The following is a 27,042-nucleotide window of genomic DNA, read 5'->3' as shown; positions in this document are numbered from 1 at the left end:
TCACACCTACAGGACAACAGCTCTAAACTATAACTCAAGCAAATCTTCCTTTTATCTGTTTAGAAAGGACACACCGTATCCAAGGGAAACTGATCAACACAGTAAGCACCACAACACATCTCAGTAGAGTTATTGTACTTTATTTTTTTCAATGCATTTTGATCAAAGTTACCCCTCTCATTCACCCCCATCCCTCCCAACCCCAATCCCTTTTATTTTTTTTATTAAATTTTGTTGACAAGGTGATGTGCAAGGGGGTACAGTTACATAATAAGGTAGTGAATACATTTCTTGTCATATTTGTTATACCCTCCCTCATTTTTCTTTACCTTCCCTAGTTCAGAAAAACATATATACAATACCCAGTGTACCAAAATCATATACAGTAACCATGTGGGGTACGCCAAAGGAAATTCACCTAGAACATTAAACATAATGACAACAATAGAATCCTCCTGTATCCTCTTGGAGTTCTTTTTGCTTATCCTCATCTTATGTAATCATGTGTACATAGCTGTTGAGCTATTGTGATCCTCTGATAAGTCTATCCTAGACTTTTTTAGGTTTGTTTACTAGTATTAATATGTAGTGTCCTTTATCTTTTTGAACTGATTTTAATGAGAAGTCTAGCTTGTCTGAAATCAGGATGGCTACTCCTGCCATTTTGGTAGGTGCATTTGCTTGGAAGATCTTATTCCATCCTTTCATTCAGAGGCTGTTTTTGTCCTTTGCTGTAAGATGGGTCTCTTGAAGACAACAGATAGATATATGTCTTGTTTGCAGATCCACTCTGCCAATCTTTTCCTTTTTATTGGAGAGTTCAGTCCATTAATGTTTATAGTTACTATGGATAGGTGTAGTTTTTTCCCTTCCATTTTTCTATTGAGCTGTGTTTTGCTTTCATTTCCTTTCTTTCTTGTGTCTATTGAGCTGTTTTTCGTATTGGGTTCTGGCTATTGGAGTTTCTGTCTGGAGGTCCTGTTTTCTGTTGGGTGATGGTCTCCTCTTAGAATTCTCTGTAAGGATGGCTTTTTGTTCGTATATTCCTTTAATTTTCCCTTGCTGTGGAAGGTTTTGGTTTCTTCCTCAAAAGCAAATTCTAATTTTGCTGGGTATCTAAGTCTGCGTTGGCAGTTGTTGGCCTTCAGGACTTGGATGGTGTTCTTCCAGGCTCTTTATGCATTCTAAGTTTGTGTGGAGAGATCTGCCGTGATTCTGATCTTTTTTCCGTTGTAGTATTGTTCTTTTTTTTTTTTTACTGCATTCAGAATGTGTTCCTTGTTAAAAATATGAGGACTTGGCTATGATATGTCTGGGGGTGTTTCTTCTAGGGTCTATTCTGCTAGGTATTCTATATGCTTCTGTTATTTGGGTGAGGTTTTCCCTTTTGAGATTGGGGAAATTCTCTGTAATGATTCTATTGAATATGTGTTGTATACCTCTGCTCTGATACTCCTCTCCTTCATCTATTACAATTATACTAAGATTATATCTCTTCTCCCTGTCCACTATCTCCTGGATTAGTCTGCCCTGGAGTTTGACAGTTTCTTGGAGTGCAGTAATCTTCAGCTGAATCAACATCCAAAAGAGAGACTTAAGATTCAAGATGATCAATTCTTTGTGATGTGGCTTCAAGTGTGGTTTGCATTGAGGCAAGTGAACTGTTTATGGTTGCGAGATCAGCTCTCATTGTGGTAATTTCTTCTTTTGTTGAGTTGTATTTTTGATTCCATTTTTTTCATGCATTTCGTTTCTCAGGATGTTAAGGTCTTCTTTAAATGAGGAGTGGACTGTACCTATTTTTTCTTCTATTTCTTTCTTGACTTCCCGAAGATCCTTCGAGAATTCCATTCTAAATTCCTGGAATTGTTTTTTGTATTCGTTCCTGAGGCTTTCGATCATTTCTGCTATCTTTGCCTCAAGTGTTTTTTAATTCTCCATCTCCTCTTCAGTCGTACTGTTTTTTGGAGCTAGCGAGTTGGCTTGATCTTTCATAAAATTTGTAATATTTCTTTGTGATTTATGCATCTGGGATGAAGGAGTTAGGGATTCTTGATTCCCTTCTGCACTTCCTTTCAAGGGCCTGTAGGTGGCAGCCTTGGATTGGCTTTGTGCTGGTTCCCACTGGTGCACCAAGTCCTGGGGACTTGTTTGTATCCTGAGTTCTGCTGTTGAACCTTACTGCGCTATGGGTGAGTGTCGGTTGTTGCCAACGTGGTTACCCTCGCCGCAGTTAGGGGTGGGTAGGTTCTGTGGCTTTCTCTGCAGGCCCATGTTCTGCTGCCATGCTGTGCTGACCCTTGTGGGCCCGTTGAGGGTTCGCAGGTCACTGATTCAGCATGACGTGGAGACTTATCTCTCTTTTTTTGTTTCTTTCCCTGTTAGTTGCTGTGAGTCGAGTGCTCGCCTCTCAGAGTGAGTGTTGCCGCTGGGGAGTGGCTCGCCCACCTGTTCGAGTGTGCCTGTCAGAGTGGGTGTTGCTGCTGAGGGGCGGCCCACCCACCTGTGCACTCCCGCGGGGGAGTGGGTGCAGGACCCTCCTGCTGGAAGGCTAGAACCCTGATCCACACGGACCCTCTGGGGGGCGCGTGCGTGTGAGCTCTCTTGCTTCTTTTGGGGGCACACTGGGGTTTTCTACCTGGGATGGCTTTGAATCACAGTCTTCAGATCTCAGCCTCCTAAGTTGTTAAGATTACAAGTGTAGGCCACACATGCCTGGCTAGACCTTGGTTTTTAGTACTACTTCCTAACAACTTACTATTACTTTCTTTAGCAGGAGGAATGGTAGGAATTCGAGGACAGAGGCTAGAAATGTGCCTTCTGTTAGGCATGAGAGAAAGGAAGAAGAGCCAGTCTGGGAGTTAGGAAGAAAGAACCAGCACAGGGACAAAGAAGCCAATGGCAGAGAGAGATCAGGCAGATAGCTGTTGCCTGGTATAATGTGTGATACATATGTTTACAGAATGCATAGGAAAAAAAGTATGGGCAAATAAACACCAAATTTTTAGGAGTGGTAAAAAACAGCTGAGGCCATTCGCTTAAATTGTACACGAGATTTTACATTCATACACACTATTTTTATAGCTACTAGCTTCCCCCATTCTAGTCAACAATGATGATAAACCACTTTTCTCTCCTACTTCCTTCCTCTATCTCACCCTCTAGTCACTCTTCTTAGCTCATCTTTGACAGTGTCCCCATTCTGCCCACAGAATCTGGTAATCTTCCTGAACCAGCCTGCTCTAATATCCTGAAAGTGTCAGGCAGCTGCTTTTTGTTGGGGTGAAAGTAAACTGTCCTGGAGACCAATATAAAAATAGAGCTTGTGCAGGGTGATCCAGAAAAACTCCGCACAAACATCAGGAAGAAGGAAGCTGCTTGCAGAAAGAAAAGGTTCATAGAAAAAAAAAAGAGAGGAGAGAGAGAGAGAGAGACAGAGACAGAGACAGAGACAGAGACAGAGACAGAGACAGACAGACAGAAAGAGGGGGGGGGAAGGAACGATGGAAAGAAAGGGAAGGAAGGAAGGAAGGAAGGAAAGAAGGAAGGAAGGAAAGAAGGAAGGAAGGAAGGAAGGAAGGAAGGAAGGAAGGAAGGAAGGAAGGAAGGAAGGAAGGAAGGAAGGGGAGAGAAAGAAAAAAACACCAAACACTTTGGTTCTCCTTGAAGAAGGAACAAACATCTCTGATATTTAAAAAGGTGAAGCCAGAAGTGGAGGTGTTGCTTAAGTAGTAGAATGCTAAACCTTGAGTAAAAAAGTTAAGCAGAAGCACAGACCCTGAATTCAAACCCCAGTACAGGCACAAAAATAGGTACATATATACATACATACACACATAAAAATAAATTAAAAGGTGAACTTGGGACACTAAAGTTCGAACATCTCTGGCATGAAACACTTTCACAGGCTGTGCGAAAGCCACTAACAGAAATGCTTCTCAGAATCTTAAACCAGCATGTCTGACTGGTTTAAGGAGCCTGGATGAAACTCTGACTGCACAATCAGTGGATAGAAAAGCACCATTTCCTGCTGCAGAGGTGATGAAGCTTCAGATCTTGTGGGGAATTCTGATAAGGCTTCTTAGAATGAGACAAACAACCAAGTCAACTTCTGAAGAAAATACAACCTGAAGAAGTTTCAGGAACTGCTATTTTATATTATGACTGCTTTTTAAAATTATTTTATAGATTTGTTAAAATCTAGATCGCTCATGTTTTTAAGCCCAAACTCTTTAGACACAGCAGTTGTTTTCAGTTTTTGCTTAGACACAATTCATCTTTGCAGTTAGAATGAAGAAAGCTAGAAATAAAGTTTGGAACAGGATTAATATTGTTTGTCTTGTTAAAGACAAAGAAACTGAAAGTATGACCTTTTCCAAAATAAATCATAGACAGTAGAAACATGTGACAAAGATAATGGTATTGTCAATTGTTATAAAACAGTTTATACACATACACTCCAAAGATTTACAGTATGAAGATGACAAGGAGAGAAGTGAAAAAGTAACAAAAAGTTACACAGACATCACATACTGCCTTATGTGATGTGATAAGAGGCATATTGTCTTTGTAATAAGTCTTTCCAAAAAGCACATAGCTCCATTCCAATCACAAAACAATTATACAAACAATCTGAAAGCCATTCTTGTTAAGGTCATGAATAATAAGTAATAACTAAAAGCTGTTAGAGGCTAAGGAAACAACTAATTGCAATGTAGTTTCCTAAATGGTATTCAGAAGTGACAAATGGACACTAATGAAAAAACTGGAAAAATTCACATAAATTCTGAATCAGTTTCATTACCAGTAAGTAATATACCAAGTGTGGTTTTTTTCCACTCTTAGTTTTGACAAAGAACCTCAGGAATACACTATAATAACATTAGGGGGAACAAACTGGGTGAGACAAATAGTTTGCTGCATTATCTCCATAAATTCTCTGGAAGTCCAAAATCATTACAAAATAAATATCTTACTAAGAAAACATATTGACTCACTCCTGTAATCCTAGATACTTGGGAGGTTGAGATCTGAGAATCAAGATTCAAAGCCAGCCCAGAGACTTATCTCCAGTTTACCAGCCAAAAGCCAGAAGTGGAGGTGCAGCTCCTGGTAGAGCACCAGTCTTGAGCTTTAAAAAAGCTAAGTGACAGCACTAGTCCCCTTCAAAAAAAAATCTTAAGTAAAATGATACATACAAATAGTAAATTTTTCAGCATGCCTGAGGAGACATTTCTGCCAGAAGTTGGTAGGAGTCCACTTCTGAGGGCCCTGCCACCAAAGTGGCAGTAACAGGACAAACAAGATTTAGACAAATTGTCAGTTTATTGATTGTGCTTCAGTGATATGTACCCACATAAGAAATACAATTCAGTTACACAGTCTTTTCTTTTTTGGTGCTAGTCCTAGGGCTTGAACTCAGCCTCTGGGTTCAAGCATTTTTGCTCAAGGCTACTCTACCACTCGAGCTGCAGTTCTACTTGTGGCTTTTTGGTGGTTAATTGGAGATGATTCCCACAGACTTTCCTGCCTGAGGTGGCATCAAACCTGGCTTTGAACTGCTGTCCTCAGATCTCAGCCTCCTGAGTAGCTATGATTACAGGTGTGAGCCACTGGCACCTAGCTTAAGACAGCCTCCTGGTGCTCCTGTCATCCCAGCTACACAAGATGTAGGAGGAAACTGAGGACCTCATTAGAAAAGTAGTGGCTCAAGTGGTAGAGGGCCTGCCTAGCTGAATGCAAGGCCCAACCTTAGGTCCAAACCTCATCACCAACAAACCAAAAAATGTGACTTTTCTCAAATATGAATGGCTAAGCCTCACTCCAGTTATTCTAATTTAACTTGATTTACCTAAGAAAAGTCCAAGTACTGACTTGAGAAGACACTGAATAATGGCTGCAGACTTCCTCTTGGCTAAGGAAATGGGGAATTTTGCTGCTCAGGATTACAGGAATGGAACATAACAATTTTACTCACCTCATTACATTCAATGAAGTTATCATAGGAAAGATGAGTTGTCATCTCTGTGTCACACTTTTATGAGAATTTTTCTTAGTATTAGCCAATTCATAATATTCGTGTACTTGTCCTTTTAACTAAAAGGTTTTTTTTTTTATAGAATCTTGTATAGTTAGCCTAGACTTCAATCCTCCTATTTGTGCTTCTGTCATAGCTTGGGATGACACAGCCAGTCATTGGTTGAGTCTTATGAACTTTTTGCCATCCAGCTGACCTTGAACTTCTATCTGCCAAGTAACTAGGTTATAAGCTAGACTCCAGATTGAACACAAATTTTAAGAAGTGGATCACTAAGATTTAAGTAACCTTAAGTAACCAAAGCAGTTAATAATATTTAGGGACCTGTTCTTTTTGAAAAAGTCATATAACATCATCTTTAGGCTTTGTGACTAGATCATTTCATTAAACAGTAGATGAAATGATGTGGTAATGTGAACCATGGGGGCTGGGAATGGGGCTTAGTGGTAGAGTGCTTGCCTCGCATGCATGAAGCCCTGGGTTCAATTCCTCAGTACCAGGCAGGAGGTATCATCTCCAATTAACCACACACACAAAAAAAAGTGGACCCTTTGCACATCAACTTTATAATTTTTTTTAAAGTGGCGCTGTGGCTCAAGTGGTAGAGCAGTAGCCTTGAATGGAAAAAGCTAAAGGACAGTGCCTAGTCCTGCATTCAAGCCCTAGTACAAGCGCATACACACACACACACACACGCAACATGGTGAATGCTTGTGATATAAGGTTCAAAGCCAGCCCAGGTAAGAAAGTCCATGAGACTCTTATTCCCAAGTTGGAAGTAGAGCAGTGGTTTAAGTGGTACACTGCTATTAGTGAGCAAAAAAGCTCAAGGACAACACCCAGTCTTTGAGTTCAAGCCCCAGGACCAGCACACACACACACACACGACACACACACACACGACACACACACACACACACACACACACACACACCTTAGTGATATACTTCCCTAATACCTATAAAAACAAAACAAAACAAAAGTACATGCCTGGATACCATGGTTCATCCCTGTAACCCTAGCTACTTGGGAGACACAGTAACAAGACTGCAATTGAGGCTACTGGGGAAAAAAAAAATATGAGACCCTATCTGATAAGTAACTGAAGCAAAAAAGGGTACCCCGCTTTGGAGCATTTACCCAAAGGATTATAAGCAAGCACAACTATGTTTCTCACAGCACAATTTACCATTGCTAAAATATGGAACCAATCCAGATGCCCCTCAGTAGATGAATGGATCAAGAAAATGTAGTACATATATACATTATGGAATTCTATGCTTCTGTCAGAAAGAATGACATGGACCCATTTGTGAGGAAATGGAAAGACTTGGAAAAAAACATTTGCTATTTTCTTATCAAGTTGAACTTGCTTAGATCCTAACAGCTATTCCAATTCTAAGTGTACATCCTTGAGAAATTATTTTCTATGTGCACTATTAATATGAAAAGGGTTACATTATTCTTAACAGCCAATTATGGGAAACCACCTGATGATCTATCAACATTGAAATGGATAAATTAATTGGTGTATATTCATAAAACTAAACACCACAGAGTAATGAAAATTAATAAAACACAGCTACATATAGTAATGTTTAATTTTTTTTCTTGTGCTGATACTGGGTGTGCTTAGCTTTTTCACTCAAGGCTGGCTCTCTATCATTGAGCCACAGCTCTACTTCTGGATTTTTGCTAGTTAATTGGAGATAAGAGTCTCATGAACTTTTTGTCTGGGCTGGCTTTGAACCTTAATCCTTAGATCTCAACCTCCTGAGTAAGCAGGATTACAGACATGAGCCACTGGTATCTGGCTTGCAATTTAATATTATAAATACTGAGATAAAGAAACATGATAAATATCATTTAATTTAGAGCTAGGCACAGTGGCCTATACTTGTAATCCCAGTTAATTGGTAGGTAGAAACAGAAGAGTTATGCTCTGAGCTCAACATGGGCAAAATCAGAGACTGTGCTTGAAAAAAAACTGACTAGAGATGTAATTCAATAGTAAAGTATTTGGTGAGAGACCTTGAGCTCAATCCCAGTATTGCCAACAATATCAGTAATAGTAATTACTTAATGTGATTCCATTTAAAGTTCAAAACCAGACAAAACTAAGCAGTGCATGTATAAGTGGTGAAACTACAAAGATATGCAAAGTCATGCTTGTCACAGGGTTAGAAAGGGGTTATTTCTGAGTACAGGGAGAGCTTCGCTGCAGGTGGAACAGAGAGGCATGGAAATGGGATGCTATCAATGTGCTCATTCTTGAACTGGATTGTATTTGCCTGGGTGCTTTTTTAACATGCTTTAAACTATTTTTGGAAGTATATACAAACAGGTATGTGTGTGCACATATATACAAATATTTGCATATTTCATATTCTACTTACTAGAAATAAAAACAAGAAACTATCAATCAAGTAGTCATACTAAGGCAATGGGACAAATCCCTGGCTCTTATCTTTTATGGGGGGAGAGGGCACTGATTCCTCAATAATGAAATGAATATTAAGAAATATTCTTTCTGGGGGCTGGGAATATGGCCTAGTGGCAAGAGTGCATGCCTCCTATACATGAAGCCCTGGGTTTGATTCCCCAGCACCACATATACAGAAAATGGCCAGAAGTGGCTCTGTGGTTCAAGTGGCAGAGTGCTAGCCTTGAGCAAAAAGAAGCCAGGAACAGTGCTCAGGCTCTGAGTCCAAGCCCCAGGACTGGCAAAAAAAAAAAAATCTTTCTACAGAAAAAAATCACATTTATAATATGAAACCTGTATATAATTTTAGAGGATTTATCTAAATCCTCAGTGGATACACTGAGATTCAACCATTAACAAGAAAGGATTTGGAGACTATACTAAAAACTACTGTAAAACTCTTAAGTTTAAGGTCTCAACTTGTAGGACAACTTTTTAAAAACACAAGGCTAGGAACCATAATCCAGGTATTTTATTTTTCTTTCAGACCCAAGGCAGCTCCTTGGACCGCAAAATTCGACAGTAAGATCAGAACACCTCTGAAAGGTCCACAATCACACAGACCAAAATTGGCACAGCAAAGACTAGGGCACTCAAAAGTGATGGGCAAGAGTTTCACAAACTATTTTATGAAAACAGTAAAAGAAATTCTGCTTGACAATTTGTGAAGGATAAAATCCTTCGATCAGACCCTGGGGATAGATGCCAAGACATTCCGTTAACTCATCCACAGGATGAACCAATGGCACCAACTGTGTGACTTATTTTGTTTTGTTTGTAGGGTTTTTTTTCTTGCCAGTCCTGGGGCTTGAACTCAGGGCCTGGACACTGTCCCTGAGCTTTGTTTGCTCAAGGTTAGCACTCTACCACTTGAGCCAAAGCACCACTTCCAGCCTTTTCTGTTTATGTGGTACTGAGGAATCGAACCCAGGGATTCATGCATGCTAGGCAAGCACTCTACCACTAAGCCATGTTCCCAATCCTTGTGCTGTCTTGGAGACAGGGTCTCACTATGTAACTCCAGCCTGGCCTTGGATTCATGATTCTAACACCACCTCTAAGTGCTAGGATTATAGATGTATGCCACTGTGCCTAGCTTTCAGTATATTGTCCAATAATCTTCATATCTTCTTTTAATTTTTTTGTTTGGTTTTGTTTTTTTTGCCAGTCCTGGGGCTTGAACTAAGGGCCTGAGCACTGTCCCGGGCTTCTTTTTGCTCAAGGCTAGCACTCTTCCACTTAAGCCACTGCGCCACTTCCAGCTTTTTCTATGTACGTGGTGCTGAGGAATCGAACCCAGGGCTTATGTGTAGGAGACGAGCACTTTACCACTAGGCCATATGCCCAGCCCCTCTTCTTTTTCATTTTTGCAGTGCTGAACCAAACCCAATGTCTTGTACATGGTAGACAAGTATTTTACCAATCAGCAACATCTCCAATCTCATTATGTAACTTTGACTCCAACTCACTTCGTTTGAAACAAGAAATGATGAGTTTAGTATGGGGCAGTTCCTAGACTGTGTTTTTTAAATGCATAAAGCATTAAGACAATTTGAGGGGATTCTTGGTTAACAATATGGAAATGGCAGAGCCAAAGACTGACATATAAAGCCCATAGTTTAGGCTCATGTGATTTAAAGCAAAATATATCATTCATACACAATAATTTGATGAGTATTAACTAGCATTTGGTTATAAGCTACAGGTACAATCATAAACTCACTGGAACAGGACTAAATGACTGCAATAGGCTCTAATACTTAGTGATATCTTAATAATTTTTACTCAAAGCTGGGTACTGGTGGCTTACATCTGTATTCCCCTCTACTCAGGAGACGGAGACTTTGAAAGATCACAATTCAAAGCCAGCCCCTGCTGGTTAATGGGAGATAAGAGTCTCATGGATTTGTTTGCCTGGGCTGGCTTAGAACCTCAGTCCTCAGATCTTGGCCTCATAAGTAGCTAGGATTGTAAGACTGAGCCACTGGAATCTGGTTTAAAGTATTAAATTATATGATGGAATAAACAGTTTTTAAAAAACATAGAAGCATTTTGTGGAGAGAAACCTTACAAGAGAAATCTCTTGCTATTCTCGTATCTTCTTACACTTAATAATCCTCTTCTTTTTGTGACTTGAAAGATTCACAGGCTAAAATGCTCTTGAGGGCCTTATTTATTTCTGAATTGTCATGTATATATGTACATATGTATGTATGTATATATTCTGCACAGTAGGGACACAATTATATTTTATCAATTTAATATGGTATGCAGTAATTTTTCCTTTATGCCAAAACAATATATGTTCATTATAGAGACTTTAATACAGATAAAGTATATAAATGATCCAACAATTATATTACCCCCAGACAAGTTACTTTGTATATTTTTACATTATTTGTGTAACCAGGAAGAAGGCCCACAAGGAAAATGCCAATGCCTCTTTCTAAAATAATTTCCTCCTAAGGCCTCTGGAGCTCCAGGCTACTGCTTTATTTTCTATGATGTGACCCCATTCCACAAGTCTTGTAGTATACTGATGATGAATGTCCTACCTGTGTTTGTCACAGTTTAGTCAGGAAAACAGACAACACCCTGGGTGTTCAAACCTAAGAAAGAGGAAATTTAATAAGGAAAGTGGATACATAGGAAAATGGAAAATCTGAGAAGCCAAACACAGGATGGTGAGGTAACTCAGAGGTTAGCAAAAGCCAGAGGCAACTGTACTCTAGAGCTAAAGAGAAAGTGCTTTTTATCAGAGCAGAACTGTGGTTCCAAAAACAACCAGAACTGGGCACTGGTGGCTAACAGCCTGAAATCCTAGCTACTCAAGAAGCTGAGACCTGGGCTGGGAATATAGCCTAGTGGCAAGAGTGCTTGCCTCGCATACATGAAGCCCTGGGTTTGATTCCTTAGCACCACATATATAGACAAGGTCAGAAGTGGCACTGTGGCTCAAGTGGCAGAGTGCTAGCCTTGAGTAAAAAATCTGGGGGACAGTGCACCGGCCAACTTCAAGCCCCATGACCATGCCAACTTCAAGCCCCATGACCATACACACAAAAAAAGCAGCCAGAATCATGGAGAGGAAGTTTCCCAATGGTTGCTGGAACCACAAAGGAAACAGTCTGTTTGCACAGAACTAGAGAAACAAAAGGGAAGAGGCCAGAGTCAAAGATACCACAGGAAGCAGAGAGATCAGGAGAAACAACCTAGCCTTTCCTTCCCTCCTTTGGGAAAAGGACCCTGGGAAATGAGGGAAGGAGGGGAACAGGAGTGGGCATAAATAAGCAAATACCCAGCAATTGTCAAGGATGGCCAATCAACCTCCCTCCCCCTGCCCCCAGATCTTCTACTTAATGTTCTTGCCAAATACATTTAAGCAGAATCTAATGGGGAAATGGTCAGATCCAAACTGCAAGACATGTGCAAAACAAGTGACTTAAACTTTTTTTTTAGGACATGCAATGTCATAAAACGATTAAAAAAAAAGACTAGAGAATCTATTCAAAGGCCATGTGACAACTTTTTAAATGTGTGGTCATAGACTGAATACTGAATCAAAAATGTTGAAAATATAATTCCGTGTCCTTTTCATAGTACATGGGATTATAGTTGTACATAAAGGCTAATTTTCCTGAGCATGATATATGTTGGTTGTGGTTATGTAAAATAGTGCCTTTGTTCTCAGAAGACATATGATGAAGCATCTAAAGGTCCAATGCCGTGATCTTTCCACCCAGTTCCATACATATATGCATAGCAACAGGACATGTGATCAGACAAATGTGGCAAATGATAAAACTGGAGAATCTTAAGTGTCCAGTCTATAGGCATTCATTGTACTTGCCTTAAAGGCTAATATTTTTCAAAATAAAAACGAGAAATAAAACATCTCCAAAAAACCGATTAATAACAAGCTAGGGAAAAAAAATCTGCCTTCTGACCTTTTGTTGTTGTAATTAAATGGGGAAAAAAAAAGAAATTGAACCAACCAATTCTTAAAAACTCCAAAAGAATTGGTTAGCTAACAATAAGATTTGGAGATAACAGAAAAATATGAGTAGACACAGGAATTAGATAGCTAAAAGTAAGATGCAAATCCAAACAATGAAGTGAGAGAAAAGACCCAGCAAACTAGTTGTAAAAGCACCAAGAAGACTTATCAGCTGTGCATTAGTGGTTCATGCATATAATCCTAGCTACTCAGTAGGCTGGGATCTGAGAATCGTAGTTCAAAGCCAGCCTGGGGCAGGAAAGTCCATGACACTCTTGTCCCTAGTTAACCACCAGAAAACGGGAAGTGGACCTGTGACTCAAAGTGGTAGTGTGCTAGCCTCGAACAAACGAGCTCAGGGTCAGTGACGAGGCCATTAGTTCAAGCCCATGATGAACAACAAACTAACAAAAGAATGCTTCTCATTTCTGTAAGTCCCTGCCACTTCTCCCATCAGACAGTGAAGTCTCTACTTCTTCTCCTGAGCCTGTTTTGACCAACAGAGTGCAGCAGAACAGAGTGGATGCCAGTTCTTCACCACTCAGTGGTTTCACCTGTTTGTTTTTCTTAGCACTCTGTAACAACCCTGTAATCAAGCCCCATTGCACTGCTGGTGAGATTAGCTTGGCTGCTGTCACTAGCTGTTCTCTACACCTCAGCCAATGTAGATCCTCCCATCCCAGTTGAGCTGGCTCAGCTACCAGACAAATGCTCCTGCCAATCTCTTTCCAAATACTACCATCATGTGCCAATAAATAAATGGTAATAGTTATATAAAGCTGATGAACTTATGTGAGACTTGTTGTGTAGGCTAGTATTGAACAAAGCAGGGGCTGGGAATATGGCTTAGTGGTAGACTGCTTGCCTAGCATGCATGAAGCCCTCCCTGGGTTCGATTCCTCAGCACCACATACAAAGAAAAAGCCAGAAGTGTGAGCTGTGGCTCAACTGGTAGAGTGCTAGCCTCAAGCAAAAAAGAAGCCAGGGACAGTGCTCAAAACATGAGTTTTTGCCAGGCCCTAGGACTGGCAAAAACAAACAAAAATCTCCCTCCCTGCTCTCCCCAGAACTGGGGCTTGAACTCAGGGCCTGGGTGGTGTTCCTTAGCTTTTTGGGGCACAAGATTAACATTCTGCCACTTGAACATAGCTTTACTTGCAGTTTGGGGGGAGGGGTTAATAGGAGATAAGCGTCTCAAGAACTTTCCTGCCTGGGCTAGCTTCAAACCACAGTCCTAAAATCTTAGCCTCTTGAGTAGCTGGGTTAACAAGTGTGAGCAACTAGCACCCTCTTTTTTTTTTTTTTTTGGCCAGTCCTGGGGCTTGGACTCAGGGCCTAAGCACTGTCCCTAGCTTCTTTTTTTGCTCAAGGCTAGCACTCTGCCATTTGAGCCACAGAGCCACTGCTGGCCGTTTTCTATGTGATGCTGGGGAATTGAACCCAGGGCTTCATGTATACGAGAGGCAGGCACTCTTGCCACTAGGCCATATCCTCAGCCCAACTAGCACCCTCTTCTTGAATTTTCAAATGTGTATTCCTTATAACAGCCAGAAATATGTGACCTTTTCTATCCTTCCTCTTGTTTTCCAATGATTCTAGACAGATATCTCTTAGTTCTGCTTGTCTCCCACTCAGTTTCTCTTTTATTGAGTAACAGCACCTGACTTTAAAATAGTGTGTTGTGAACTGCATCATACAAATAGAAAGGCAAATGAAGTTAATGGCTCCAGTGAAGTATGATGGTGGGGTATTATATTAGGGCATCCTCCTCCCTGTTTCAGACATAAATCATGGGCCAGCCTTTAGGAGTGTTTATTCCACCACAATTATTGCCTCTTTACCCTTCTGTGATAAACACTTAATGACCTTTGTGCTCATCATTGCCATTTTTCCTTTAGAGCTCATTACTCTACAGGCATTTCTAAGCAACCCAAGATTTAGTTTTGGAAAAAATGAGAAGCAAGCACCAACTAGGAGAGGAAGGAAAGGGTGATGTGGCTACTGTTAGAGGAAGGTTCGAATGGGGGAAATAAACTGAGCAGCCTCTGGGTGGCTGGCTGGCATCCTCCACTTCCCTGAGCATTTAAAAGAGCCTTTTATGGGACCAGCAGTGAGTAAGATGATGAGTAACACCAGGAAAACTCAGGTTCAGCACGCTGAGATGTGGTGGCACTGGAGCATGGCAGGCTTTAGATGTCTGTCAGAGGGACAAGGCTGTTCTCTGTACTTTGTTCTCCATTACTTCCCCTCTACCTCCCTGGACATGTCAAAGCAGAACATTTCTAGAAAATGGGCTAACAGATTAAGCAAGCAGGCATGGACTGTACCAGGATGTGGCCAAAATAGTGCTAAGAAAACCCTGCCCAGACTCTAGGTGTTATGTCCTTGCTTTAAGCCAGTAAGAAGCCAAGTTACCGTGGTTTATGCCTGTAATCCTAGCTACTCGGAAGGCTGACATAAGAGGACTGCAGTTCAAAGCCAGCACAGGCAGGAAAGTTGGTGAGACTCTTATTGACCACCAAAAGGCCATTAGTGGAGCTGTGGTAGAGCACTAGCCTTGAGCCAAAACAAAAACAAAAACAAAATAAAAAGCCTCAAGAACATTGCCCAGGCTCTAAATTCAAACCCCAGGATAAGAACACAGGCCAAAAAAAGTCTGTATGATAAACTTGGTGTGGGATGTGGCAGTGCATACTTGTAATCCCAGCACTTGGGAGGTTAAGGCAGGAACATCATGAGTTTGAAGCCAGCCTGACTACACAGTGAGACCCTGTCTCAACAACAATAACAAATTAGAGACAGACATTGGTGGCTATAATCCTAGCTACTCAGGAGGCTGAGATCTAAGGATTGTGGTTCAAAGCAAGCATGGGCAAGAAAGTCTGTGAGACATTTATCTCCAATTAACTACCAAAAAACCAGAAGTGGCACTGTGGCTCAAAGTAGAAGAGTACTAGCCTTGAGCAAAAGATCTCATGGACAGTGCCTAGGCCTGGCGTTCAAGCCCAACAACCAACAACAACAAACTATCAGGTAGTAGTGAAGGATATTGTGATGGAAGCCCATCTTTTTCTAGAGTCTGGAGAACTGCTGCTTCGATCCATATTTGTTTCATTCAGTATCTAGTGCATAAGTATAATCCTGGACTCTCCCATCTTTGGACTCCTTGCTCAAACAAAGGTTGCCTTCAAGACTGTCTGTACCTTAGTGATTCCCAGACCCGCCTCTTTCTTGCTTTGTTCTCTCATTTGAAAAAACATATGGCCTCTCTGAGCTTCTTGAGAAAGGATGAAGGGAGGTAAATCTTGCATAAATGAACATGTATTTATTTTGTCCTCATATGATTGGTAATTTAGCTTGGAATAAAATTCTAAGTTGGGAATCATTTTCTTTCAGAATTTTGAAGGCGTTGCTCTGGTGTCTTCCAGCTTCCCCATGGTTTAGGCATGCAAAGACCAATCTAATTTCTGATCTTTTGTATGTGATCTTTGTTTTCTCATTTTCTTTCTCCTTTCTCTTTCCTTCTTCCTTCTCCTTCTCTACTTTTTTCTCCTCCCGCTGGTACTCCTCCTCCTCTCTTTCCCCTCTTTTAAGATCTCTTGGCTCTTATTGCAAAATTGCATGATTTTCGTGTCTACACAAGTCCATTTTCATCCATTTTTCAGGATAGAGAACCTTTTCAGTTTAGAAACTCATGTCCTTCCATTCTGGTAAGTTTTTCTGTGTTGTTTCATTGATGACTTCTCTGTTCTCTCCATTGTGAACACCTATATTCAGATAGTGAACCACCTAGACCTATTTCTCTTATCTTTTTTCCCTATCTCCTTTCTGTCTTCTTAGGAGATTTCCATGTTTGTCTTCCAATTCATCTATTTTAGTTAAAAGGTATGCTACCTTGCTTTAGTCTCTTAATATTTACTACAATCTAATTCTATCCTTATAACAGGGTTGAAATATTTGATCTTTTGTAAATAAATTGTAGATTTTGTTCTGTTTTGTTTTGTTTCTTGCTGGTCATGGCTTGAACTCAGTGCTTGGGCACTGTCCCTGAGCTCTTCTTCTTTGCTCAAGGCTAGCACTGTACCACTTTGAGTCACAGCACCACTTTCAGTTTTCTGGTGGTTAACTAGAGCTAAGAATCAGGAACAGAGCCCAGGTCCTAAGCTCAAGCCCCAGGACCAGCAAAGAAAGAAAAAGGGCTCTGGGCCTGGGTCAAATGGTAAAGTGCTGGCCTAAAAAGTGCAAGGCTGTGAGTTCAAATCATGATGCTACAGAAAAAAATAAAGAACCAAACAAATTCTACAATGTTGGAGCTGAAAATTTCAATAGTGAGCTTCAGCAAAAGATTTAACCAAGTACAATAAAGAACCCATGAGCCTGAAGATATGTAACTGGAAACTATCCTGAGGAGTAAAAAGAGAAAATAATTTTTTATAAAGTGAGGAAAGCCTACAGAACTCATAGAACAATATCAAATGAACCAATGTATATACTAGAAAGTCCCAGAAGGGGTAGAGAATAAGAAAGAGGAAGAGTTATCTTGTCTTCATGGTCAATGATCTGCCTACTTAATATGCTGATCTGGTTTGCAGACATTTATTTTTTTGTAATTTATTTATTAATTAAACAAAAAATTTTTGACAAGATGTTGTGCAAAAAGGGTACTGTTACATAGTAGGGCAGTGTGTACATTTCTTGTGATATCTTACACCCTGTTTTTCTTTCCCTTCTCTAGGTCAGGTAGACATATATACAATACACAATGTACCAAGAACATATACAGTAGCCACGTGGCCTACGCCCAAGAAAATTCGCCTAGGGCTTTAAATGTAATGTTGACATTAGACAATATGTCGACAATAGTCTTATATGAATGTACATACATAGCTTTTGAGCTATTGTATTCCACTGAGAGGTCAATTTTTGAGCTTTATATGTTGAGTAATTATTTGGTTTTAGTTACATAATGTTGGGTCGCTGACCCAATCCTGTGGGAAATACCTTTTGACAAGAAGTTTATGGTTTCACAGACCTGGTCTCCACTGTCTCCCCGTCACCCCATCTTAACAGTCATATATCAGGGAGATCATGCCCCTTTGTTTTCTGTGTTCTAGGCTTGTCTTGCTCAACATTATTTGTTCAAGTTCTGACCATTTCCCTGCGTATAACAATATTGCACCATTCCTAATTGCTATGTAGTATTCCATTGTGTATAGGTACCATATTTTTGGGATCCATTCGTCTGTGGAGGGGCATCTGGGTTGATTCCATATTTTGGCTATTGTGAATTGTTACAGATATTTTATTGAAGACTTTTGAAACAATTGTATTCGGAATACTGAAAGAACTCTTACAAGCCCTTAACAAGATGATAAACAACCCAATAAAAAAAAACTAGGCCAAATATTTTAAGACACTTCACCAAAGATATATTCAAATATATACATGTTCAACATCAATCAGCAGGGAAATGTAAATTAAAACTAAAATGACTAAAGCTTAAAAGACAAGAGAAATCAGGACCAAATGTTGAGGATGTAGAACAACTAGACCTTTGCTGGTGTGAAAGCAAATGGCACTACTGTAGAAACAGCTTGACAGTTTCTCATAAAGTTTAAATGCACAATAACTGCCACATGACTCAGCAATTGCACTCCTTGGTGTTTATCCAATAGAAATAAAAACATATGTATACACAGAGGTCTGACAATACAGACTCATAACAGCATTAAACCATGTTCAAAGCAGGATTGTGTCACAAAGCCAAAAACTGGAGACATTCCAAATTCCCATCAACAGGTTAAGCAGAAAAAAGTAATATGGTATTTCTAAGTAATGAGAAATTACTCAGGAATCAGGTGGCAGTGGCTCACACCTAGCTACTCAGGAGGCTAAGATCTGAGGATTGCAATTCAAAGTCTGCAAGTTCATGAGACTCTTATCTCCAAATAACCACCCAAAACCTAGAAGTAGAGCTGTGGCTCATGTGGTAGAGCACTAGCCTTAAATAAAAAATATCAGAGACAGTGCCCAGGCCCTGAGTTCAAGCCCCAGATCCAGCACCAGAAAGAGAGAGAGAGAGACAGATAGACAGACAGACAGACACAGAGAGAGCCGGAGGGAGGGAGGGAAGGAGGGAGGAAAGGGAAGGGAGGGAGAGAAAGGATTAGAAAGGGGTAACCTAGGAAGACAGAAAAGGCTTAGATGATAATCACCCTATGGCCATCAAACCATGGAAAAGCCCCATTGTCACCCCATCAGCAAGTGCTGAGTGAGAAGTCTAAACTACCTCTCCTGGCTATAACCAAACACACAACATTCTCCTGCCAAAGTGGTATCAAGACAGGACTGAGTGGAAATCTATGCCTTTCATCAGCATATGGTAATGATAGGCACCATCCACTAACATGGCAGGAGAAATCACATGGGGATCCTGGGCCTCTATTTCCATTAAGCAGAAACCAGGTGCTGTTCCCCTTCTTCACTGGAGTGGGAGGAGGCCTAGTGGAACTTCTACCACCACTCAGTGAAGCATGAATAGATGCCATCAGGGGTGCACAGTCATGTGTCCTTTTAGCTCCCAGACAAGTAAGCTTTAAAGAGGTTGACTAAGGAGCCACAACTGTCCATTCCACTGACAGTAACAAGCCCATACCTTTGTTGTCCACCAGGGTAGCGTCAGCAGAGGCCTGCTAATGCAGAAGATGTAAGATCCAGAACCTCCTGACATAATACCCCAAATGCCTATAAATCACTTATCATACTAAGAAAAATCTGAATTTCAGCTGAGAAAAGACTGTCACTAGTTACCAAGATGACTATCAGTAGTGACACACATGTGGGAATTAACTGCCCAAGATTTTCAAACAGTATCATAAAAATATCACAATAAGCAATTATAAGAACAACTGTAACAATTTTTTATTTAAAATTTTTAATTTTTTTGAAAAGTAGAAAAATCTCAGCAAAGAATGAAAGATAAAAAAAATCAATTTTTAGAACTGAAACCATAATAACTAGGATAACTCATTGGAGATGGGGGAGAATGACCGAAGGAGTGGCATTAACCAAGACGCATTTTACTCATAAACTGATATGTTGAATCGGGACCCCTTTGTACACCTACTTAAAGATAATAATAAATAAATTAGGGACTGGGAATCTGGCTTAGTGATAGAGTGCTTGCCTTGCATACATGAAGCCCTGGATTGGATTCCTCAGTACCGCATACACAGAAAAAGCTGGAAGTGGCACTGTGGCTCAAATGGTAGAGTGCTAGCCTTGAGCACAAGAAGCTCAGGGACAGTGCTCAGGCCCTGAGTTCAAGCCTCAGTGACACATAAACAGAAAAAGCCAGAAGTGGCAGTGTGACTCAAATGGTAGAGCACTAGCCTTAAGCACAGAGAGGCTCAGGGACAGAGCCCAGGCCCTGAGTTTAAGTCCCAGGAACAGCAAAAAAAAGAAAAAAAAATCTTCCAGTACCCAAACACAGTGCCCTTTGAGTTGAATGACAAATAGAAGCCCTAGAAACATGAGGGGGGAAAAAGTCAAGTTCCCATCACCAAGTTGGGGAGAAGACCCTACAATTCAAAGGAAGTTACCATCTAGAAATGAACCCAGTAAGATAGCAGAAAATTCACTCTATATCCAAACTTACTTGCACAGATACTGGGCTGTCCAGACAGAATACCACTCGCAGGTTAGCACAATCCTTTAGTCTGTCGGTCTTAGATCCAGGAGCCAAGAGACGAGATGTTGCAGCTTAGAAACTATATCTGCCTTACCCCTTCAATTATTCAGGACCTTTATTCACATGTAACTGAGAAGCCAATTCAAAGTGATATTTTTTAAGTAAAAGCATGTATTGGGTACAGTTAGTCTGACAGAAGGCATGACTAGATTAAGGGGTTGAAACAATAACTTCAGAACTCTCTCTTCTTTCTTTGTCTCTCTCTCATACACACTACCCTTTCTCTAACCTTCCCTCCATGACCCTCACTTCCATGCCAGCTTTATTCTCTGATAGCTTTCTCCACAGTAGGGCACTGGAGTCAGCAAGCCTACAGACTACAATTTTGGTAGCCACAGTGGAAATACAAAGACTTGATTCTATTTCCATGAAGGTTCCAGGAAAGCTCTCTTTAACTTTGACTAGTCCATCCTGGCTATATATCTACCTCTGAACCAGTCAGTGCCCAAGAGAGCGGGAAACTCTCATTACCAGGGTTCAAGAGTAGTACATGCAGAGTAAAATAATCAGGCAGCCTCACAGTCACCAGCAATACCACATGAGAGTAAAAGCAACAATGATCAAAAAGAACAGGAATCTCAGGCTGACTGAGCAACTTTTCGGATTTTATTCTCTTCAATATAATAAAAACTGATCCATTAAAACTTAATTAGCCACCCCAAGGATTTGGGGGATTTTACGGATTAATATTCATCAAAAGCACTTAGAAGAATGACCCAAAATAAGAAGCACAGAATTAGAGTTAGCACCATTTGGGAATGAAGACACAGAATATTTTAAATATTAAAGGAGTGTCACTTGATTTTGTAACAAACTGGTAAAGCAGGATATATTGGTTAAACTAGCTCTTGCTTTTTGTATTTATACCTTGAGAATCATAAGACTCATTTCAATTATCTTCTCAGTCACCAATACATAAGATTTAGTACAGAACAAATATCACTACTGGTTATAAAATGGTGTGGTAGATACTGGAGTGTACCAGAGAAGCAACAGAAAGTATTTTATAAATAAACTAATAATCATGCTCCAAAACTGAAATACTTGCTAAAATGTAGAGAACTTCTAGAAGAGAAAAATCATACCAAATTAAATTGAAGTGGGAAAGAATGAGAGCATCAATGGAAATATTTAGAGAATATTTAGAGAGAAGACTTCTCTCCCAAGAGGAAATGATGATGCTTTGAGGAATATTAGCCACTCAGGAGCTCTACACAGTGAGTATAGAGCAATCACACCCAGCACACAGACTTCCTCATAATCAGTGAATCCCACTCACTCCCTAATTTCTTTTTAAAATTTTTCCTGGAGGGGCTGGGAATGTGGCCTAGTGGTAGAGTGCTCACCTCACATGCATGAAGCCCTGGGTTCGATTCCTCAGCACCACATATATAGAAAACGGCCAGAAGTGGCGCTTTGGCTCAAGTGTCAGAGCACTAGCCTTGAGCAAAAAGAAGCCAGGACAGTGCTCAGGCCCTGAGTTCAAGCCCCAGGACTGGCATAAAAACAAAACAAAACAAATTTTTTCTGGAGATGGTGAGCTTTATTTTGTCTTGTCTGGATAGTGGTTTGATTTGCTCCTGCATGAATTTCCCAGGGTGAAGAGAGACCAAGACAAAGCACAAAATGTAGAGGTCTAGATTTGGTGTAATCTTCTCCCTTGTTTTCATCTTCACCATCCACAGACAGAGCAGCATACTTGCTAAGGAAGGACCAGCAAGGAAAGATGGAAATAAAATATATGGGATGAGTGTTGCAAAAGGCCAAACTGGGAGCTTCAGCTGTGGTCCAGGAGATGGCGGCAACAAAGACCATGGAAGGAGCCAGATAGGAAAGATGACAGAAAGGATCAAGACTCTAGCTCTGCAACTGGGTTAAAGAAACCTGAGGAAAATCCAGCCCATGCCTTCAGTTCTGCAAGCAAGTAGCTGGAACTACTTTTCCCCTACCATTTGTAGGGGATTGCTGTTCTATGTCTGAGCCCCTATCCATCCCGCCTCCCATCCCACCTTCCATCCCACTACCCATCCCCCTACCCATCCTGCCTCCCATCACTTACACATCCCCCTAACCATCCCATCTCCCAACCTGCCACCCATCCCATTACCCATCCTCCGCCCATCCCACCTCCCATCCTGCCACCCAGCCCCTTACCCAGCCCTCCTCCCATCCCACAACCCATCCTGCTTCCCAGCCCAATACTCAGCCTGCCTCCCAGCCCCATACTGTGGCCTGACAATTCATCCCCTTACCCAGCCTGCCTCCCAGCATGCTACCCAGACCAATACCAGTCTGAATCCTAATGATCTTGATACTTGTCTCCGAAGCTATCATCACCTCTTCTAGGTGGGTATTCATCAAAGCTGTCTGTAGCAGGATGGGCTCTCCAATCTGTGTCTGTTTTGTCAGGTCTGGGCCAAAGAAGCATCCATCCCTGTCTTTATCCTGTGCTTGGTCAGCAGCATCTACCCTAATTTTCCTGTTACCTCATGACTATTCATTGAGACCCAGGGCACTGAGTAGGGAGTCCAAGTCCTCAAATTCAGCACCAAAACCTTTCAACTTTTCTGGATTGCTGGGTTCACATGGTAAACACATTGCACAGATAGTTAATCCTCTAAACAGTTCCTTAATAGAGTCTTCAGTTATATCATAGGCAGGTTCCCTAGAAAAGCAGTGTAGAGTAGCAATTTGGGAAGACAGCTCCAGTTGATATTGGGTTCTCAAACAGCCCCTGGAGCAGTAGGTAGGATGGAATGGTCAATTGGGGGTGCCCTATACACAACATCATCCTTACTATCCCAAACTGTTGAAACATCTCCTTCCAGATCACTGTTTCATCAGCCCAGTTGACGAGTTGGGGGCATAGGTGCCAATACCCCCATCCTCAGCACAAAAGTCTGTTAGGGAGACAGTCTACCCTTCTTAGTCTTCTTTTTTCTGAGACTGCCATGTTGGGAGAGGGAGAGAATGCAAAAGCCACTCCCCAATTGCACTGAAAACAAATGTGAATGACAACCCTGGCAGCAATGCAATGCTACCCATGGCCAAGGTCACAGGCAGTCCAGTTAGAACAGTAGTACAGAAGTATACACATATGCACACACATGCACAAAACAATTACCAAACAGTTAAGAATAGTCAAGAAGTGGACCCCATGGCTCATCCGTTCTCTAACTTTGGTTTCTCCAAGAACCAATGAAAAGCCCAAAATATCGTGCCCCTGGCCTTTTCTCTTCCTAAGAGAGTCCAAGGATTGCATACTAGATCCCTGAGGAGTGAGGCCTAGGACAGGGGACTAGAAGGGACCAGGATCACCGTCCCGAGCGCCTCACAGAAAAACTGGAGGACCTTATATAGCCAAAGAAACAGAACTTGAAATTAGAAATAAGTTGTTTTACTTAATACAATGAGGAGAATGCTAGGACAAGTAATATACCTTAATGGCAGAGCATGTGCTTAGCATGCAAGCGGCCTTGTAGTGTAAAAAAAAATTTTAATTGAAAAGTTTGATCTCTAGTACTGAAAAAGGATAAAAGAGGAGGAGGAAGAGGAAAACCTTTCTCAATTATGTCATTTCTGGGGGAAAGAAATAAACAGAAAAAAAGATAAAGCGAAATATTCTTATAACAAGGCACCTGTAGGTTAGGGATAGGGTTAGGGTTAGGTGGGGTGGATAATTGAGAAGCTGTGGATCAAGTCAGCCACAGGAAAATTTCTGCTGGCAGTAATGATTGCCAAATATGTAAAGAATATAGATGGCTAATACTGCTTTACAACAAATCTTGTCTTCACTTCAAATCTTGAAGCTGGGTACCAGTGGCTCATGCCTGTAATTCTAGGTACTTGGGAAGCAGAAAACAGGAAGATAGCAGTTCAAGGTCAGCCTAGACAGGTCAGAAGTCTGTAGGATACCAACTTCAGGAAGGGTAAGTTGGACAAGGAGGCAGGTGTTTGTGATCCCACCAGTGGCAGGAAGCCTAAAGCAGGCAGATGGTGGCTCAGGTGCATACCTGTGCAGGAATCAATAACTATCTCAAAAAAATAACCAGCAAAATACAGGAATGATGGCATGGCTCAAGTGGTAGAATGATAACCTAGCTACTTGAGTTCAAACTACAGTTCTGCAGAAAAGAAAGAAAGGAAGGAAGGAAGGAAAGTTGGGTTGATACACTCATTATGGATATTTTGCATTAATTTTGACTTCTAAAACATTTCATTAAATTACTATTTATCTTGATTATGAAGGGTTTTTTAGCCCACTCAAATGCTGTACTCAGAGCAAATACCTCACTTGCCTCATCTCCATCCTGTTCTTATAGACTTTCCATAAAAGGCTACTACAATGGCACAGCTCAGAGTTAATGACAGCTGTCAAATATGATTCAGCACAAAGTAGAACAGTTTATTAACAATAGTCAAGACATGAAAATTCTCTAGAAATCAATATAAGAAAACTGAACAACTGATATTACAAGACACAGATGAGAATAGAGAGAAAGCTATATAGAGTAGCCTTTGCTACAGGATGAAAAGGGTGGAGTTTTATATTCCCTGGATCTGCTATCCTATCCTATCCTATGGCTCATTGGTTCTGCAATTTTGGTGTCTCCAAGACCCAATGAGGAGCCCAAAATATTGTGCCCCTGGCCTTTTCTCTTGCTGAAAAGAGTCTAAGGATTGCATATTAGGTCACTGAGGAGTAAGGCCTAGGTGAAGGGACTAGATGAAAGGACCAGGATCACCCTCCCAAGCTCCTCATTGAAATGCTGAGTAAAGCCAGCTCCAGAAAAAGTACAGAGTGGTTTGGAGATGACATTAAGTGGGAAACATGCCCAGAAGAAATGTCTTGACACCACAGTTGCTTAAAGACAAACTAGTAACAAATAAGAATAAGATTCAGAATCCATACCTGCTTAGCCACTTCAGAATGAGGAGGTAAGAACCAGGAGGGGCTCCCATAGCTTCATCAAGCAAAGCCTGAGGATCCCTGTTCCAACCCTTGATGCTCTGATAAGTCTAATCTTTTATTCTTCCTTTGAATCCACTAAAAAAAAAAAACTAGGGAAAAAAAGGTAAATTCACAAACATCAATTTTCTAATTTTCTTTGGTCTATTCAAACTCTTGCCACTCTTCTTAAATCTCTGAGATGCCAACTCCCTGCCAACCAACTCACAGAAAAAATACAAGTCAGCACAAAAGCTCAAGGACAACACCCAGGAACTGAGCTCAAGCCCAGGCCTAGTAAGTACACACACATGCGTGCACGTGCATGCACGCACACGTGCACACACATATACAAAAAAGGGGGGAGGGGAAGTATAGACTTGGGCTTAATCTGGAAATACCTGCTAGATTTGAGGTGAAGGAAGCAGAAATGAAAGAAAGGGTTCAGAAACAAACAGTATAGAAAAGCAATAAATCTAACAGCATTTTTTTCTCTCTGAATGGACACAGACAGTTACCTGGAATCAAACCTTTCCAGTCTCTTCTCTGTGCCTTGAGTGTCCTCCCTTGAGCAGCCTTTTGAAGCACACAGCCTGTCTTCTTATCTCTTTCTCCATCCCCCAGTACCCTCCACAACATTTCCATGCTATGCAAAGTCAGTGGAAGAAGAGAGGGCCAGGGCTGGGGATATAGCCTAGTGGCAAGAGTGCCTGCCTCGGATACACGAGGCCCTAGGTTCGATTCCCCAGCACCACATATACAGAAAACGGCCAGAAGCGGCGCTGTGGCTCAAGTGGAGGAGTGCTAGCCTTGAGCGGGAAGAAGCCAGGGACAGTGCTCAGGCACTGAGTTCAAGGCCCAGGACTGGCCAAAAAAAAGAAAGAAGCAAAAAAAAAAAAAAGAGAGGGCCAATCTGATTAAGCAGTAAGAAAGGCATTTAATCAGTTATGTGAGAGATTAAGGCCTTGCTTTTTTGGGGGGGAAGGGCGGTATTCTTTCGTCCCTAAAAGATCTCAGGTCTCAGTAGAGGTCTAACACCAAGAAAACAACAACCACAGCAGAATGCCAAAAGAGAATCCTCTATGAGGAAAGTTGACCTCTCTCTCTCTCTCTCTCTCTCTCTCTCTCTCTCTCTCTCTCTCTCTCTCTCTCTCTGTGACCCTACAGTACACTACATCAGCAAAAAAGAAGCCACAAAACACCAAAGAAGCTAGCTGAACTATGAATTGACTTTGGAAATAAGTGTGAAACAAACTCTATTTTCTACAAGGCAAAAATGACATATGAAAATCTGCAAGTGGCCAGGTCCTGCTATAAAAACCAATGGGGATTTTACAAAATGGATGACCAATGGTACACACCTAGTGCCAAGCACAGAACATGTGAGAAGTAGGCTTAGAAGACAGCAGATGGTGGGACTAGAAGACCCTCTGACTTATTCCTATATCTAGCACACCAAGTCATTTTTTGAGTTAAGAAAGCAATTTACCTATACTGTTCTAGCTCAAGCTACCAGACAAATCCACTGAGAGCCACGACAACGTAGATAGGCACTTGTGCAAGGTACTTCAACTGTTGATTCCTGGACAGTAACAAAGTCCTGAACCAGCCTTCCACTGTTCCCAAAGACCCTGATTTAACTGCTGTTCTTAGGTTTCCTAACCTAAAATCCATAAAGGAGCAGGAGATAGCTTGGAAAGAAAAATTAACCTGGAATCTACTGAAGGAGAAGGGGTTGTACTCTCTTGAGGACAAAGTTTGTGGGAAATTCTTATCACTTGCTAGGTATCTAAATGATTCTATCCTGCACCTTAACCCAGACTGGTAT

At 41.1% G+C, this 27,042-nt stretch overlaps 1 protein-coding gene and 1 long non-coding RNA gene across 3 annotated transcripts in view; one reads left to right on the top strand and one right to left on the bottom strand.

Moving 5' to 3' along the window:
- Nucleotides 1-27,042, bottom strand: part of LOC125365505 (immunoglobulin-binding protein 1-like) — a 49,693-nt gene that overhangs the window by 6,316 nt on the left and 16,335 nt on the right. The window lies entirely within an intron of this gene.
- LOC125365506 lies at nucleotides 433-17,502 on the top strand. The gene is made up of 3 exons (XR_007213710.1): nucleotides 433-567; nucleotides 6,315-6,320; nucleotides 17,459-17,502. It is a non-coding gene; the product is annotated as an uncharacterized LOC125365506 (long non-coding RNA).

The sequence above is a fragment of the Perognathus longimembris genome, chromosome 17, assembly GCF_023159225.1.
Source record: "Perognathus longimembris pacificus isolate PPM17 chromosome 17, ASM2315922v1, whole genome shotgun sequence".
In the NCBI taxonomy this organism is placed as follows: Eukaryota; Metazoa; Chordata; class Mammalia; order Rodentia; family Heteromyidae; genus Perognathus; species Perognathus longimembris.
This window is presented reverse-complemented; position numbering and strand designations above follow the sequence as displayed.